The sequence below is a fragment of the Ovis canadensis genome, chromosome 6, assembly GCF_042477335.2.
Source record: "Ovis canadensis isolate MfBH-ARS-UI-01 breed Bighorn chromosome 6, ARS-UI_OviCan_v2, whole genome shotgun sequence".
NCBI lineage: Eukaryota > Metazoa > Chordata > Mammalia > Artiodactyla > Bovidae > Ovis > Ovis canadensis.
Window position 1 is genome coordinate 23,603,076 of NC_091250.1, and position 16,603 is coordinate 23,619,678.

Below are 16,603 nucleotides of genomic sequence, written 5' to 3' on the forward strand. Positions count from 1 at the left end.
ACTAGCTCTGATAGCTGTAGAGGTTGGAGGCAAGAAGACACAGGAGTAGGACCAGTTTAGAATCTGAGTAGCCCCCACAGCAGGTCCAGAGATCGGTACAATGTTGGAGGGCATCCTAGGAATGCAAGGTGGAATGTGATTGGCATTGTGGGAAAGGACTCTGACAGCAGTGACTCAAGACAAACATTTATTATTATTACTTTTTGACTTGTTCTGTAGATCCTTTTTTTTTTTCCCTTTCCCCCACCTCTGTTGTAGTTATTGATTTATTGGCACTAAGAAATCCAGTTAAACTTTTGACCTTTTTTTTTTTTCTCAGTCACATTTTTTATTGTTGTCATAAACCTCTGGTGTGCATTGGGTTTTTGCTGTTCTTTGGAGTTTTTCCTCTTATTTTTTCTTTTTTTTTAATTTTAATTTTTTCAACCTATTATTATTTTTCTATGTTTATTCCTTTGTTTGCTTTTCCTACTGTTCTTTTCCCCTTTCAGTTAATCTTTAATATATATAAACTTCTTTATCTACCTCTATTTAACTTTGCATATCTATTCTTTCTTTCTTTTCTTTCTCTCCTTTCCTCTCAACATATTTATTAGTTTTATTTTCATTGCTTCATTCCCCAGTTGGCACCTTTAGTGTTGTTTTCCAGTTTGTGCTTTAACTAGTTTTGTTCTGGTAGATATAATTTTTGGTTTCCTTTGTTCACCAGGTCAATCTATTGTACTTAATTGTTGTTGTACTGTATTGATTTTGCTTATGGGTGTATATGCATATGGAGAAGGCAATGGCACCCCACTCCAGTACTCTTGCCTGGAAAATCCCATGGATGGAGGAGCCCGGAAGGCTGCAGTCCATGGGGTCGCTGAGGGTCGGACACGACTGAGCGACTTCACTTTCCCTTTTCACTTTCATGCGTTGGAGAAGGAAATGGCAACCCCCTCCAGTGCTCTTGCCTGGAGAATCCCAGGGACGGGGGAGCCTGGTGGGCTGCCATCTATGGGGTCACACAGAGTCGGACACGACTGAAGCGACTTAGCAGTATATGCATATGTGTATATGCAGTCACATTTTTTATTGTGGTCATGAACCTCTGCCTCTACATTGGACTTTTGCAGTTCTATGGAGTTTTCCCCCTTTTTCTTTCTTCTTCCATTATTTTCTCTTTTCTATAATTTTAATTTTTGATTATTTTAAACCTATTATATTTTTTCTACATTTATTCCTTCATTTGCCTTTCCTACTATTCTTTTCCCCTTGCAGTTAATCTTTAATTTATATAAATCTTCTTCAACTACCTCTCTTTAACTTTGCATATCTATTCTTTCTTTTCTTTGTTTCCTTTCCTCTCCACATATTTGTCAGTTTTGTTTTCATTGCTTATTCCCCAGTTTGCACCATGCTTTAGTTTTGTTTTCCAGTTTCTGCTCAAGTTAGTTTTATTCTTAACTGGTAAATATAATTTTTTATTTCCTTTGTTTGCCAGATCAGTCTACTGTACTTCAGTTTGTTGGACTGTTTTCACTTTGCTCATGGGTGTATATATGTATATGTATATTCCATTATTTTAATTATTATTTGCCTGATTTTCTAGATGCCATTTGTCTGGGGGTTCATCTTTGGTTCAAAATTGGATATTTGTTTTACCCTCCCCTAATGATATAACAAACAAATCTTCATTCCTGACCAGAGATCAAACCCCGAGCCTTTGGAATGGGAGTACTGACTTTAAGACCCTAGACTACCACAGAACTAATCCTAGAAAGTATCAAATAGTGAGAATTCACACAAGGGAAACCACTTGAATACAAGACCTGGCATCATCCAACCACCAGTAGCACCCTGTGCAGGACCCTCATCTAAACAACAAACAAAACAAAAATACAAACACAATCATCAGCAGACAGGATTAGCACCTCAGCCTTGCACATCAGAGGAAAAACAAAGAAACAAACAAAAACTCAGCACAAATCTCATCCTATATGAAGCTCACACAAGCCACTGGACCAGCTTTAGGAGGGCAGAAACAAAAATGAAGAAAGAATTCATCCTTCTTCAAGGAGAGAATTCAAATTTCCTTGAAGCTTGGGAAAAGGAGAACTCAAACACAATAACTTAAAAAAAATTTAAAAGGCAGAGAAATACTGCACAAATGAAGGAACAAACTAGAAACACAGAAGTCCAAATAAATGAAAAGAAATAGGAAGATTACCTGACAAAAAATTCAGAAAATGATAGTGAAGATGACCAAAAATCTTGAAAACAAAATGGAGAAAATGCAAGAATCAATTCACAAAGACCTGGAAGAATTAAAGAATAAGCATATGGAGACAAACAACACAATTATTGAAATTAAAAATAGAAGGAATCAATAGCAGAATATCTGAAACAGAAGAACAAGCTAATGAGCTGCAAGATAAAATGGTGGAAATAAATTCTGAAGTGCAGAATAAAGTAAAAAGAATGAAAAGAGCTGAGGACAGTGTCAGAGACCTGTGGGACAATATCAAACACATAAACATTCGAATTATAAGGATCCCAGAAGAAGAAGAGAAAAAGAAAGGGTATGAGAAAATTTTTGGAGAGATTATAGCTGAAACTTTCCCCAACATGGAAAAGGAGTATTCTTGGAATTCTCGGAAAAGGAGCCAATCATGTCCCAGAAGCACAAAATGTCCCATACAAGATAAACCCAAGGAGAAACACACCAAGACACATACTAATCTAACAAAGACTAAACACAAAGAAAGAATATTAAAATCAGCAAGGGAAAAGCAACAAGAAATATACAAGGGAAACCCCATATGCCTAACAGCTGATCTTTCAGCAGAATCTCTTCAGGCCAGAAAGGAATGGCAGGATTTGTTTAAAGTACTGAAAGGGAAACATCTGCAATCAAGATTACTGTACCCAGCAAGGATCTCATTCAAAATTGATGGAAAAATAAAAACTTCTCAGACAAGCAAAAGTTAAAAGAATTCAGTACCACCAAATGAGATTTACAACAAATATTAAATGGACTTATATATTCAAGAAATACAACAGAAGAACAAAGATCTACAAAATCAACCCCAAACAATTAGAAAATGGCAATAGGAACATATATGTCAATAATTAATTTAAAATTAAATGGATTAAATACTCCAACCAAAAGACACAGACTGGCTGAATGGATACAAAAACAAGACCCATATATATGCTGTCTACAAGAAACCCACTTCAGACCTCAAGACACATATAGACTGAAAAAGAGAGGATGGAAAAATATATCCCATGCAAATGGGAAGCAAAAGAAAGCTCGAGTAGCAATCCTCATATCAGACAAAATCGACCTTAAAGAAGATTACAAGAGATTAAGAGGACACTACATAACAATCAAGGGAGTCAATCCAAGAGAAAGACATAACAATTGTAAATGTCTATGCACCCAACATAAGAGCACCTCAATACATAAGACAAACACTAACAGACGTAACAGGAGAAATTGACAGTAACACAATAATAGGAGGAGACTCATGGGGTGGGCAGATCATCAGAACAATTAATAAGGAAACACAGGTCTTAAATGGTACATTAGATGGGATGGATCTCGTTGATATCTTTGGGACATCCCATCCAAATGCAAAAGAATACACCTTCTCAAGTGCACATGGGACATTGTCCAGGATAGACCAGTCTTGGGTCACAAATCAAACCTCAGTAAATTAAAGAAAACTGAAATTGCATCAAGCATCTTCTCTGACCATAATGCTAGGAGACTAGATATCAATTACAAGAAAAAAACTGTAAGAAACACAAACACATGGAGATTAAACAACACATTTCTAAATAACCAACAGGTTATTGAAGAAATCAAAAGGGAAATAAAAAAACTTCTAGAAACAAATGACAATGAAAACACAACAACTCAAAACCTATGGGATGCAGCAAAAGCAGTTTTAGAGGGAAGTTTATAACAATACAATCCTACCTCAAGGAACAAGAAAAACATTGAATAGACAACCTAACTTTACACCTAAAGCAACTGGAAAAATAAGAAGAAAAAAACCCCAAAATTAGTAGAAGGAAAGAAATCATAAAGATCTGAGCAGAAATAACTGCACAAGAAATGAAATAAATAATAGTAAAGATTAATAAAACTAAAAGCTGGTTCTTTGACAAGATAAACAAAATTGACAAACCCTTAGCCAGTATCATCAAGGAAAAAAGAGAGAAGAATCAAATTAACAAAATTAGAAATGAAAAAGGAGTGGTTACAACAGACAATGCAGAAACACAAAGGAATAGAAGAGACTATTATGAATAATCAAAAGTCAATAAAATAGATAACCTGGAAGAAATGGACAGATTGTTACAAAAGTTCAATCTTCCGAGACTGAACCAGGAAGAAGCAGAAATTATGAACAACCCAATTACAAGTACTAAAATTGAAGCTGTGATCAAAAATATCACCTCCCCACCCCACCCACCCACCCCCCAAAAAAAAGCCCAGGACCAAAAGGCTTCACAGAAGAATTCTATCAAACATTTAGAGAAGAGATAATGCTTATCTTTCTAAAAGTCTTTCAAAAAATTTCAGAGAAAGGAATACTTCCAAATTCATTCTACAAGGCTATCATCACCCTGATACCAAATCAGACAAAGACAATACACAAAAAGAAAACTATAGGCCAATATCACTGATGAACATAGATGCAAAAATCCTCAATAAAGTTTTAGCAAACAGAATTCAACAACACATCAAAAAGCTCATATACCATGATCAATTTGGGCTTATTTCAGGGATGCAAGGATTCTTCAATATATGGAAAAAATCAATGTGATATACCATATTAATAAATTGAAAAATAAAAACCATATGATCATCTCAATAGATGCAGAAAAAGCCTTTGACAAAATTCAGCACCCATTTATGATTAAAATTCCTTAAAAAATGGGCATAGAAGGATCTACCTAAACATAGTAAAGGCCATATATGATAAGCCTATAGCAAACATTATTCTCAATGCTGACAAACTGAAAGCATTCCCCCTAAGATCAGGAACAAGACAAGGATGTCCACTTTCACCATTACTATTCAACATAGTTCTGGAAGTCCTACCTATAGCAATCAGAGAAGAAAAATAAATAAATAAATAAATAAATAAATAAATAAATAAAAGGAATCCAGATGGGGAAAAAAGTAAAGCTCTCACTGTTTGCAGATGACATGGTACTGTACATAGAAAACCCTAAAGATAGTATCAGAAAATTACTAGAGTTAATCAATGAATTGAGCAAAGTTGCAGGATACAAAATCAATACACAGAAATCACTTGCATTTCTATATACCAACAATGAAAAACCAGAAAGAGCAATTAAGGATTCAATCCCACTCACCATTACAACAAAAAGAATTAAATACCTAGGAATAAGCTTACCTAAGGAGACAAAAGAACTGTACACAGAAAATTATAAGATACTAATGAAAAAAAATCAAAGATGACATAAACAGATGGAGAGCTATTCCATGTACCTGTGTAGGAAGAATCAACATTGTGAAAATGACTATACTACCAAATGTAATCTACAGATTTAATGCAATCCATATCAAATTATCAATTGCATTTTTCACAGGACTAGAACAAAAATTTCACAATTCATATGGAAGTACAAAAGACTCCGAATAGCCAAAACAGTCTTGAGAAAGAAGATTGGAGTTGGAGGAATCAAGCTTCCTGACTTCAGGTTATACTACAAAGCTACAGTCATCAGAACAGTTTCTTATTGGCACAGAAACAGAAAAATAGACCAATGGAACAAGATAGAAAGCCCAGAAATAAATCCATGCACTTATATTTGACAAAGGATGCAAAAATATACAATGGGGCAAAGACTGCCTCTTCAATAAATGGTGCTGGGAAAACTGGACAGCTATATGTAAAGGAATGAAGTTAGGACACTTCTTAACATCATACACAAAGATAAATTCAAAATGGATTAAAGATCTCAATTTATGACCAGAAACTATAAAACTCTTAGAGGAAAACACATAGGCAGAACACTTGATGACATAAATCAAAGCAAGATCCTCTATGACCCACCTCCTAGAGTAATGGAAATAAAAACAAAAGCAAACAAGTGGTGCCTGATTAAACTTAAAAGATTTTGCACAGCAAAGGAAACTATAAGCAAGGCGAAAAGACAACTCTCAGAATGGGAGAAAATAATAGCAAATGAAACAACTGACAAAGGATTGATTTCCAAAATACACAACCGGGTCATACAACTCAATACTAGAAAAACAAACAACCCAATCAAAAAGTGGGAAAAAGACCTAAACAGACATTTCTTCAAAGAATACATACAGATGGCTAACAAACACATGAAAGAATGTTCAAGGTCCGTCATTATACATATACAAATCAAAACTACAAAGAAATATCACCTCCCACCAGTCAGAATGGCCCTCATCAAAATGTCTACAAATAATAAATGCTGGAAAGGGTGTGGAGAAAAGGGAATGCTCTTGCACTGTTGGTGGGAATGTAAATACATACAGCCTTCAATACATACTATTGAAGACGGTATGGAGATTCCTTAAAAACCTCATGTTGAGGTTTGACAAAAAACAGAAAATTTCTGTAAAGCAATTATCCTTCAATAAAACACAAATTAATTTTTAAAAAGGAATCAGGAGTAACTGTTTAATAATGTAACTTTATAATTAACTTTGTCAGGGAGACAAAGAATTCAGACAAAAAATGGTACTGTAGGAGGATAATAACTAATATGATAAAGTCATCACTGTATTCAGTTCAGTTCAGTTCAGTTGCTCAGACTTGCCCAACTCTTTGCGACCCCATGGAATACAGCATGCCAGGCCTCCTTGTCCATCACCAACTTCCGGAGTGTACCCAAACTCATGTCCATTGAGTCAGTGATGCCATCCAACCATCTCATCCTCTGTCATCCCCCTCTCCTCCCACCTTCAATTTTTCCCAGCATCAGGGTCTTTTCAAGTGAATCAGCTCTTCACATCAGGTGGCCAAAATATTGGAGTTTCAGCTTCAACATCAGTCCTTCCAATGAACACTCAGGACTGATCTTTAGGATGGACTGGTTGGATCTCCTTGCAGTCCAAGGGACCCTCCTTAAGAGTTTTCTCCAACACCACAGTTCAAAAGCATCAATTCTTCAGTGCTCAGCTTCCTTTACAGTCCAACTCTCACATCGATACACGACTACTGGAAAAACCATAGCCTTGACTAGACAGACCTCTTTTGGCAATGTAATGTCTCTGCTTTTTAATATGCTGTCTAGGTTGGTCCAGCAGATTACAAGAAATTTTGAACATAAAATGGAGGGGTGATGGTTGTATAGATAAATAGATATCTAAAAATATTCCATATCCAATCTTCAAATGAAAGCATGTTGATAATGAAGACAAAGATCACTCAAGAGAGATATGAAATTCAAAATTAGAGAAAAATGTGATAGAACTAATCACACAGAAGGCACATAATCAACAAATTATAATTAAGTGGATAGAGACCAATAATTAGACTGCACAATTTTTCCCCATTCAATTTAAAAAGTGATTGTCAGATCATAGGGCTAGACATTTAAGTATAAGCAAAATAAGACTGCAATTTCTGAAACCCATATATATTTATAATCAGCTTAACATTTTCTAATTTTCTGGAGTTTGATTTTTACACACAGTAAGTGTTTTTTATGACAATAGTCTTAATGAGTTTCAATGAAAATAATTATGCAAAAAATGGAATATAATTATTCAAATCTGATATTGCCTCATATGATTGCTATGTGTACAAATATATGATACATATATTAATATCCATATCTGAATATATGAATACCAATGTTCACTTTAGCATACTATTAATAATATGGGAGAAATATCAATAACCTCAGATATGCAGATGACACCACCCTTATGGCAGAAAGTGAAAAGGAACTAAAAAGCCTCTTGATGAAAGTGAAAGAGGAGAGTGAAAAAGTTGGCTTAAATCTCAACATTCAGAAAATGAAGATCATGTCATGTGGTCCCATCACTTCATGGGAAATAGATGGGGAAACAGTGGAAACAGTGTCAGACTTTATTTTTGGGGTCTCCAAAATCACTGCACAGGGTGACTGCAGCCATGAAATTAAAAGACACTTACTCCTTGAAGGAAAGTTATGACCAACCTAGATAGCATATTCAAAAGCAGAGACATTACTTTGCCAACAAATATCTGTCTAGTCAAGGCTATGATTTTTCCAGTGGTCAAGTATGGATGTGGGAGTTGGACTGTGAAGAAAGCTGAGCGCTGAAGAATTGATGCTTTTGAACTGTGGTGTTGGAGAAGACTGCTGAGAGTCCCTTGGACTGCAAGGAGATCCAACCAGTCCATTCTAAAGGAGATCAGTCCTGAGTGTTCATTGGAAGGACTGATGCTAAAGCTGAAATTCCAATACTTTGGCCACCTCATGCGAAGAGTTGACTTATTGGAAAAGACTCTGATGCTGGGAGGGATTGGGGGCAGGAGGAGAAGGGGACGACAGAGGATAAGATGGCTGGATGGCATCACCAACTCGATGGACATGAGTTTGAGTGAACTCTGGGAGTTGGTGATGGACAGGGAGGCCTGGCCTGCTGCAATTCATGGGGTCGCAAAAAGTCAGACACTGAACTGAGCTGAACTGAACTGAATAATATGGATATAGTGTGTCATTTCTAATATATTTTGGAATGAGAAAACTTACATTCAAAATATTTTTGAGCTATCGATCCACAATAAACTTTGGGAAATCCGACTCTGAAATACAATACAATGAGAAGTTTAAAGTAGTGCTATCAAATTTCACAGTTCCTTTTGAAGTTTTAGTGTCATCACATACTATGCACTTGGGTGTCTTGAACATGTTTTGACTTCTTGGTATAGATTTTATCAAAGCCTCTTTCAAATTCATAAGTTGTGTTTAGCGTCAACAGTGGTGATAGAGTAGACAAGTAAAACCTTGTCTTAAACTGAGATCTAAAGGCATCTGAGAATCAAACAACTGGACCTTTGAAATCCATTAGATTATCAGACTTTGTTGAAAGCAGGAAGAGAGAAGCTCTTAGGTCAGAAGGCACAATAAAGTAACAAAAGATAGCTTTGTATTATAGCTAGTGATCTGAGGATTAGTCTCAGTTTTTTTTTCAAATACTTGATGTAGAAGTGACTTTTGGTAGCCTTCACTGAAATTTAGCATCCTGGCAGTCTCATAGATGTGTCTGACTTTTCTTTAGAAGATGCTGTATTTACTCCTAGACTTTGGCATTGTAAAGTCTAAGTGCAAATTAACTGTTAGAACCCACACCCCTACACACACACATTTCAGTGATTTTAAAGGCATGTGGAGCTGAACAGAAATTATGTGTCTTATTGATGTACTTCTTACATCATAATAAAGAATTTTAACTTCATTTTATGACTAGATAAAAAATTTAAGGGATTAAATTACTCACAGATAGATACTTTGAGCTTCTTAATATGGGATGTGCTGACAAACAGCCCCAGAAAATTTCTGTGTTTTAAGCCTCTGATTGGGTTTTATGCTTTCTTTTCTTTGAAGTTAAGCTACTTTTTCTTGTTTTTGAAGAAATCCAGTGAGTTATCTTTATCTTTGCTTTCAGTAAATATCCTAGCTACACAAATAACCAGGTGATTTTGAATAAACCTATGGAGTCAAAGTTCAATGTTTTTAACAATTAAAACTTAAAAAATAAATAAAGCTTACATATATTTACAATATTTATGGTTATTATTGTGCTACATTATCAGTAAGGTTTTTAAGGGCAATCTCTACAATTTAAAATACTTTCAGGGGAAGAATTGAGCACAGGGGAGAATCAGGAATAGTTATGTGTGTTTCTTATTTAAGTAAGTTACATACATTTTTGCAAGCATTTTCCCTACTCTTTTCATAGTGACTTGTAACTCCTCCCATGGACACATCCTTAGCTGGAGTTGACAAGTGCTCATAGACTAATTAGGGGACACGTGTTCTTCATTTCTACAGAGGAATGTGCATTTCCAGTTCCTACTGTGGTAAGGAGTCAACCAGAAATGCTCAATTCTTATGTTCTTCCATTTTCAGGAATAGACGATAAGAAAAAAATAATTTGCTTAGATTAAATTGACATAGTAGAGACAGTAGTAATGGCCAGGAGGTTACTAATGCCATGCTTTTAATTTCTAATCGATTTATCCTGCAGGGATTTTAATAGTAATTGTGATGAGTTTAATAAAATGAACTATATATACAACAAAATACAAAAATGCAAGGATATGTAGTTATTAAAATTTATAATATTCAAACATATCAATTATCTGACAAAGTATATCCTTAAGGCTTCTTTCAGAAAATTTAAAGCTGCCTTTTAAAAATCAGAAACCAATGTGCTATAACTGTTCCTCTTGATTCTACCAATCTGGCCTCTCTCCTAAAATTGTCTTCTCTCTCCTCCTTGTCATCACCTTTATTATTATTATGTTTTGAAACTTAACCTCATGATACAGTTATGCTATAAGATTGTCCATATTAAGAATAAAGAGTAAACATTTCTCTCTCAGTGTCGTTGTGCTCTTTGACTGTTGCTGAACGCAATGATCTTCTCTTTGCTGTCTCTCGGCTCCATTTCACAGCAACTTTTCTTAAAGCTGCCTCCACCTCCACCTCCCATTCTTCTCTAAATCAGTACCAATAGGAAGTAATCATCTCCATAGCTCTGCTAAAACTGATCTTGCCAATATCTTCAGTTACTCATGTTGACAGATCTGGTGGTCACTTCTTTTTTCCATTTTACTTGAACACTCAATACTTATGGATAGTGTTGATATATTGTTCTTTATCCTCTTAAAGCCTTTTGTCCTGGTTGCTATAATTTCTTGAAGGTTCAATTTTCCTCCTCCAGTACCAGCCATCAGTCAGTTTCCTTTGTCAGTTCTTACTACTAGGCTTGATGTCTAAATGTTGGAATGCCCCATGGCTCAGTTGCAAGTAAGCCTTTTCCTCTTTTCTGTTTATATCCTCTTCATAGCTTATCTCCTCTACTGCCTTTGTTTACATACAGACTTTATGCTGACTGTTGCCAAATTAGTACTCTAGGTCTTAGTATTCCTCTGAAGTTCCAACTACATACTCAGATGCTTAAGAGACGTGTCAAAATTAACTGACCAAAACATAATCTTGATGTTCATTCTGACCCCCAAGTATGTTTCTCATCCAGTGTTTCATTATCCTTGAGCTTTCAAGTTATTTAAGCGTAATCCATTATCTCATCTTTATAACAACAATAACCTAATTGATGGCCCTGTTTCCATCTATGTGTGGATTTGTGTCTCACATCTATGCGCACTTTTAACAAACAAATCTGAACTTTGGTAAGGAGAGACTTTATTCAAATGGATTACTGCAAGAAGAGGGAAAGGAAAATAGGAGGAGGAAAACTCCCAGAAATAAGGAGTGCTTTCCTGTCATGAGCTCTGCAAGCAGCTGAGCAATTGGGCTAAACAGGATTTTCTCTTGTTGGGAGGAGTACACTGGCTAGGAAGATGGAATATGAGGAAGGAGGGTGAGTAGGTGTCTTGATGGGATAGTAAATCAGAGTATTTTAACATGAAGGCAGCCTGTTTTCAGGAGAGTGTGTATGCTGGCTCAGCCTGAAGGTGCATCCAAGGTCAAAAGTCTGGAGGAAGGAGAGAAAACTGACCACTGTTTCATTAACTAGCAGTTTGTTCTCATTGGTCAGTGGGACAAAATAGTTCAGGCAATCACATATAAGGCAAAGAAAGAGAATTTGGAAGGTCTGTGTCTGGCCTTGTCAGAGATAAACATGTTGTGGGATATCTGAGTCTCACTTATGTCTTCTGGGAAGGACATTTCTTTGCAGTAAGCTATTTCCAAGAAAGCAAAAATGTAGATGTCTTAGCTGTTACTGTTTTCCATGAGCACAGGACTCCTGTAAAACTAAATGTTGACAGAATTGTTCTTTCATTTCTTATTCATTGATTGGGCAGAATTATCTTTCACAGAGTATTTGTTTCATACTTAAAAGCTTTTCATTTTTTTTTTCGTTTATGATGAAATCTAAACTTCTGATTATCTTCAAGGTTCTATCTGTTTAGGAACCCGTCTGTTTCTCTGAATTCATTTGGGAATTCATTCCCTCTTGTCTAGTATGCTGCAAGCCCCTGGCCTTCTCAGTGTGTTTCCAAACAAGCCAGGTCCTTTTCTAGACCTAGAATGTAAGGCCTGTGAAAGCAGGGACTGTTCTGCTTAGTCTCTGGCATGCTGTATTCTCAGAAATGGAATTTCCCTGGCACACAGTAGCCAGATATCCAAACAACATGTGAATGAAAAAACATCTGAGGTGTTGGCATGATTTTATGAATGGTTCTCAGTTTGTATTCACTTGGTGATACATTTTGACAGAAATTTAATTTTGACTTAGGCTTGCTAACTAAATGGTGAAGTATAGTGGGGTCATTAATATTATTTTTTGTATGTGGCAATCATGTGAATCCTATGTCCTAGATTTATTATTTTCTATGAATATTTAAAAATTGTCTATTTTTTTTAGTTTAGTTTTTTTTTTTAATTTTAAAATCTTTAATTCTTACATGCGTTCCCAAACATGAACGCCCCTCCCACCTCCCTCCCCATAACATCTCTCTGGGTCATCCCCATGCACCAGCCTCAAGCATGCTGTATCCTGCATCAGACGTAGACTGGCGATTCGATTCTTTCATGATAGTATACATGTTAGAATGCCATTCTCCCAAATCATCCCACTCTCTCCTTTAAAGAGAAGATGATCATGTGTACAAATAACATACTTTATATGTTATTTATGTATCATAACAGTGCCCACACTTTCTATGTTGCATCTGTTGAGAATATTTCAAGTGCTACTCTATAGATCTAAAAGGAATATTATCACTGTCCTTAGCTTGTGATCATTCCTTCCCATTTTATAGTGGTCAGAATACAACAGTTTTTTTCTCTTCACTTCTGGGAGCGAAGGAAAAAAAAATTAAGTCATTTCTAGTCTGTAGCATTTTGACCAAACTCTGTTGACCAGGAAATAAGAACTTTTTCATTCTTTCCCTGATATTTGGCAATCTTACATAATCAAATGCAGTTTTGTTTTTAGAGTCTAGTGACTTTTGAATGAATCTGTAATATGAAGACAACAGTTAATGTCAGAAGAATTACCTTAATTTTTCTTCTACAAAAATCCGTTCAATGGCCCAGTTCAAAAATGCCTCATCACTAAATAATTCTGGATTATTGGTGATATGTAAATAGAATAGGGCTTCCCTCATAGCTCAGTTGGTAAAGAATCTGTCTGCAATGCAGGAGACTCAGGTTTGATTCCTGGGTAGAGAAGATACCCAGAAGGAAATGACAACCCACTGTAGTATTCTTGCCTAAAGAACACCATGGACAGAGGAGCCTGACAGGCTATATAGTCCATGGGGTCACAAGAGCTGGACATGACTGAGCGACTAAACCACCACCACCAAATAGAAGAAGAAGAGTATTGGAAGCCAAAATTTCCTGAGACAATGTTTAAGGACTACTCATCTAAGAGTAAAATGGGTAGTGTTCTGATAGATTTGACATATTCAAGTTTGATCTGAGCCAGTGTTGATGAAACAGATCCAATGCACTGGAAGAAATTCAGCTACATAAGAATATAAAGTAGCCAATGTTAAAATTAGTCAAGGTAAGCACCTTAAGATTAAAGGTGGAGAGGACCCTAGGAGCAGAATAGTAGCTGGCGCTTAGGTGTATGGAGAAGAGGTATCAAAGTCAAGTCTGGGCAGGACTGAGGGGATTGCCAGGGGAAACAGCCAAGAAATCCAGCATTCTACTGTCCAGACTCAGTGTATTGTTGTGGTTCCAAGGAGGAAATTCGGTCAAGCTGAGAGATTGAGGGAAGGATACTTGAATCTCAAACACACACACACACACACCCTCACACACACACCCTAGAAGCATACAGATTGCAACTTCTGGATGAGTTTCTTATGCTGGTCAGTGTCGGTTGCAGAAAACAGGTGAGGCCGATAACATATTGAAGGACCACAGTGCCAACAGCCAAGTGGGCCTAAAGAATCCTGACTCTGTTCCGTGTTTAGATAACTCTGGAACGCATCTTTATCAAGCTTGAGGAGATGATCACTCTAAGTTTATATTCTCAACTCACTCACACCCCTACAGTGAAGGTTTATATGGGCAGTGTCTATGTTTGCATTGATTACATGTGTACATGACATTCTTTTGATATTTCTAAATTTGTTTATACTCTGCCATTTACTGTCCTCCAGTTTGCCTAATTTTGCAATATGATAATAGTAAATAGACCTGAAGTTTGTATTTTTTGTTTTCATTATCTCTTGACAAGAAAAAAAAAATGATTGGTTTATAATCACGTTACAATGTTATGTTATTCTGAGTTCTGCCTGTGGACATGTTTCTTTGAATTAGCAAAGTATTGACAGTTAGAAAATACATATATTTAGGCAGATCAGGCAATCTTCAATTTTCTAGAGTCCTGACAAGTCCCTTTTAGGCAATCCAGCTGTTGCTTAACTTTACAAAATCTGCCTGGCCACAGAGGCATTTAAATTTTAAACTTTTAATTTACATGCATGGAATGGTAGGAGGAAGTATGAACTGAGAAGAAAAATAATTTTTCATATATTTTAATCTGAAAATCAAGTTTTTGCAGCATCAAACTAAGCATCTGGTACATTGCATCCTGATAAATAAAGTTGTGATTGTTTTGGAATTTATGTTTAAATAAAGCTTTATTTACTTTTATCTATACTATATGGATATTTTGGTTAATTAATTTTTCTTCCTTGGTTTTTATGATATCAAAAGCAATATATACTCATTTTGTGAGTTTAAAAGGTGCAGCTAAGTGTGGAGATATAAGAAATTTCATTCTTAAATACAACACACAGAAGGAACCAACGTTGAAATTATGGTTTATACCTTTCAAATTTTTATACATCTTTATGTATTTATGTTTATGTCTTTTCTATCACACCTGTATATGAAAATAAATGTGTATATATCTCTTTTTTATTGAAAATGGATTAAAACAAATGGGAACTATTTTATTTATTATTTTCATTCATTTGATTTATTTTTAAGATTCCTCATATAACAAAGTATTTGTCTTTCTCTGACTTATTTCACTTAATATTATACCCTCTAGAACCCGATTTTGTAAATGGCAAAATTTCATTTTTTATGACTGTGTAGTAGTATTCATATATATATATATATATATACATATATATATATATATATATAACACACCACATCTTTATCATATACACCAGATCTTTATCCATTCATCTATTGATGGGCACTTAAGTTGCTTCCAGTCTGTAAATGATGTTCACATGGAGGTACATGTATCTTTTCATTTACTGTTTTTGTTTTCTTTACATATATGCCCAGCCGTGGAACTGATGGATCATTTGATAGTTATAATTTTAATTTTCTGAAGAACTTCCATACTGTTTTCCATGATGGCTATGCTAATTTACATTACTACCAACTGTGTACAAGTGCTTCCTTTTTTTCTGACATCCTTATCAACATTTGTTATTTGTATTCTTCTGATGATAGCCATTCTGACAGGTGTGAGGTAATATCTCATTATGATTTTGATTTGCATTTATCTGGGATGCATTTGCACTTACTTTGGGATGTTAATCATCTTTTCATGTGCATGCTGTCCATCTGTAAGTCTTCTTTGAAGAAATGTCTACTCAGGTCTTCTGCTGTTTTTAATCAGGTGGCTGTTTTTGACATTGTGTTGTATGAACTATTTATAGTTTGTGTATTAGCTCTTTATTGGTGTTATCATTTGTAAATATTTTATTCCATTCATTAGGTTGCCTGTTAATTTTTTGGATAGTTTCCTTTGTTGTGCAAAAGCTTTTAAGTATAATCAGGCCCCATTTTTTTTTTTTAGGCTTTTTCTTTTTCCATAGAAGACTGATCCAAAAAAATGTTGCTATTATTTATGTCAGAGTGTCCTGCCTATGTTCTTTTGTAGGATTTTATGGATTCCAGTCTTGCATTTAGGCATTTCATCCATTTTTTATTTTGTTATGTATATGATGTGAGAAAATTGCCCTAATTTCATTCTTTTACATGTAGCTGTCCAGTTTTACCAGCATTACTTACTAAAGAGACTGTCTTTTCCCCATTGGATATCCCTGCCTCGTTTATCATAGATTAATTGAGAATTGTGTGTGGGTTTGCTTCTAGAAAAACTTTACTTTTCTGGGCTCCAAAATCATTGCAGATGGTGATTGCAGCAATGAAATTAAAAGATACTTACTCCTTGGAAGGAAAGTTATGACCAACCTAGACAGCATATTGAAAAGCAGAGACGTTACTTTGCCAACAAAGGTACATCTAATCAAGGCTATGGTTTTTCCAGTGGTCACGTATGGATGTGAGAGTTGGACTATAAAGAAAGCAGAGTGCTGTAGGATTGATGCTTTTCAACTGTGGTGTTGGCGAAGACTTTTGAGAA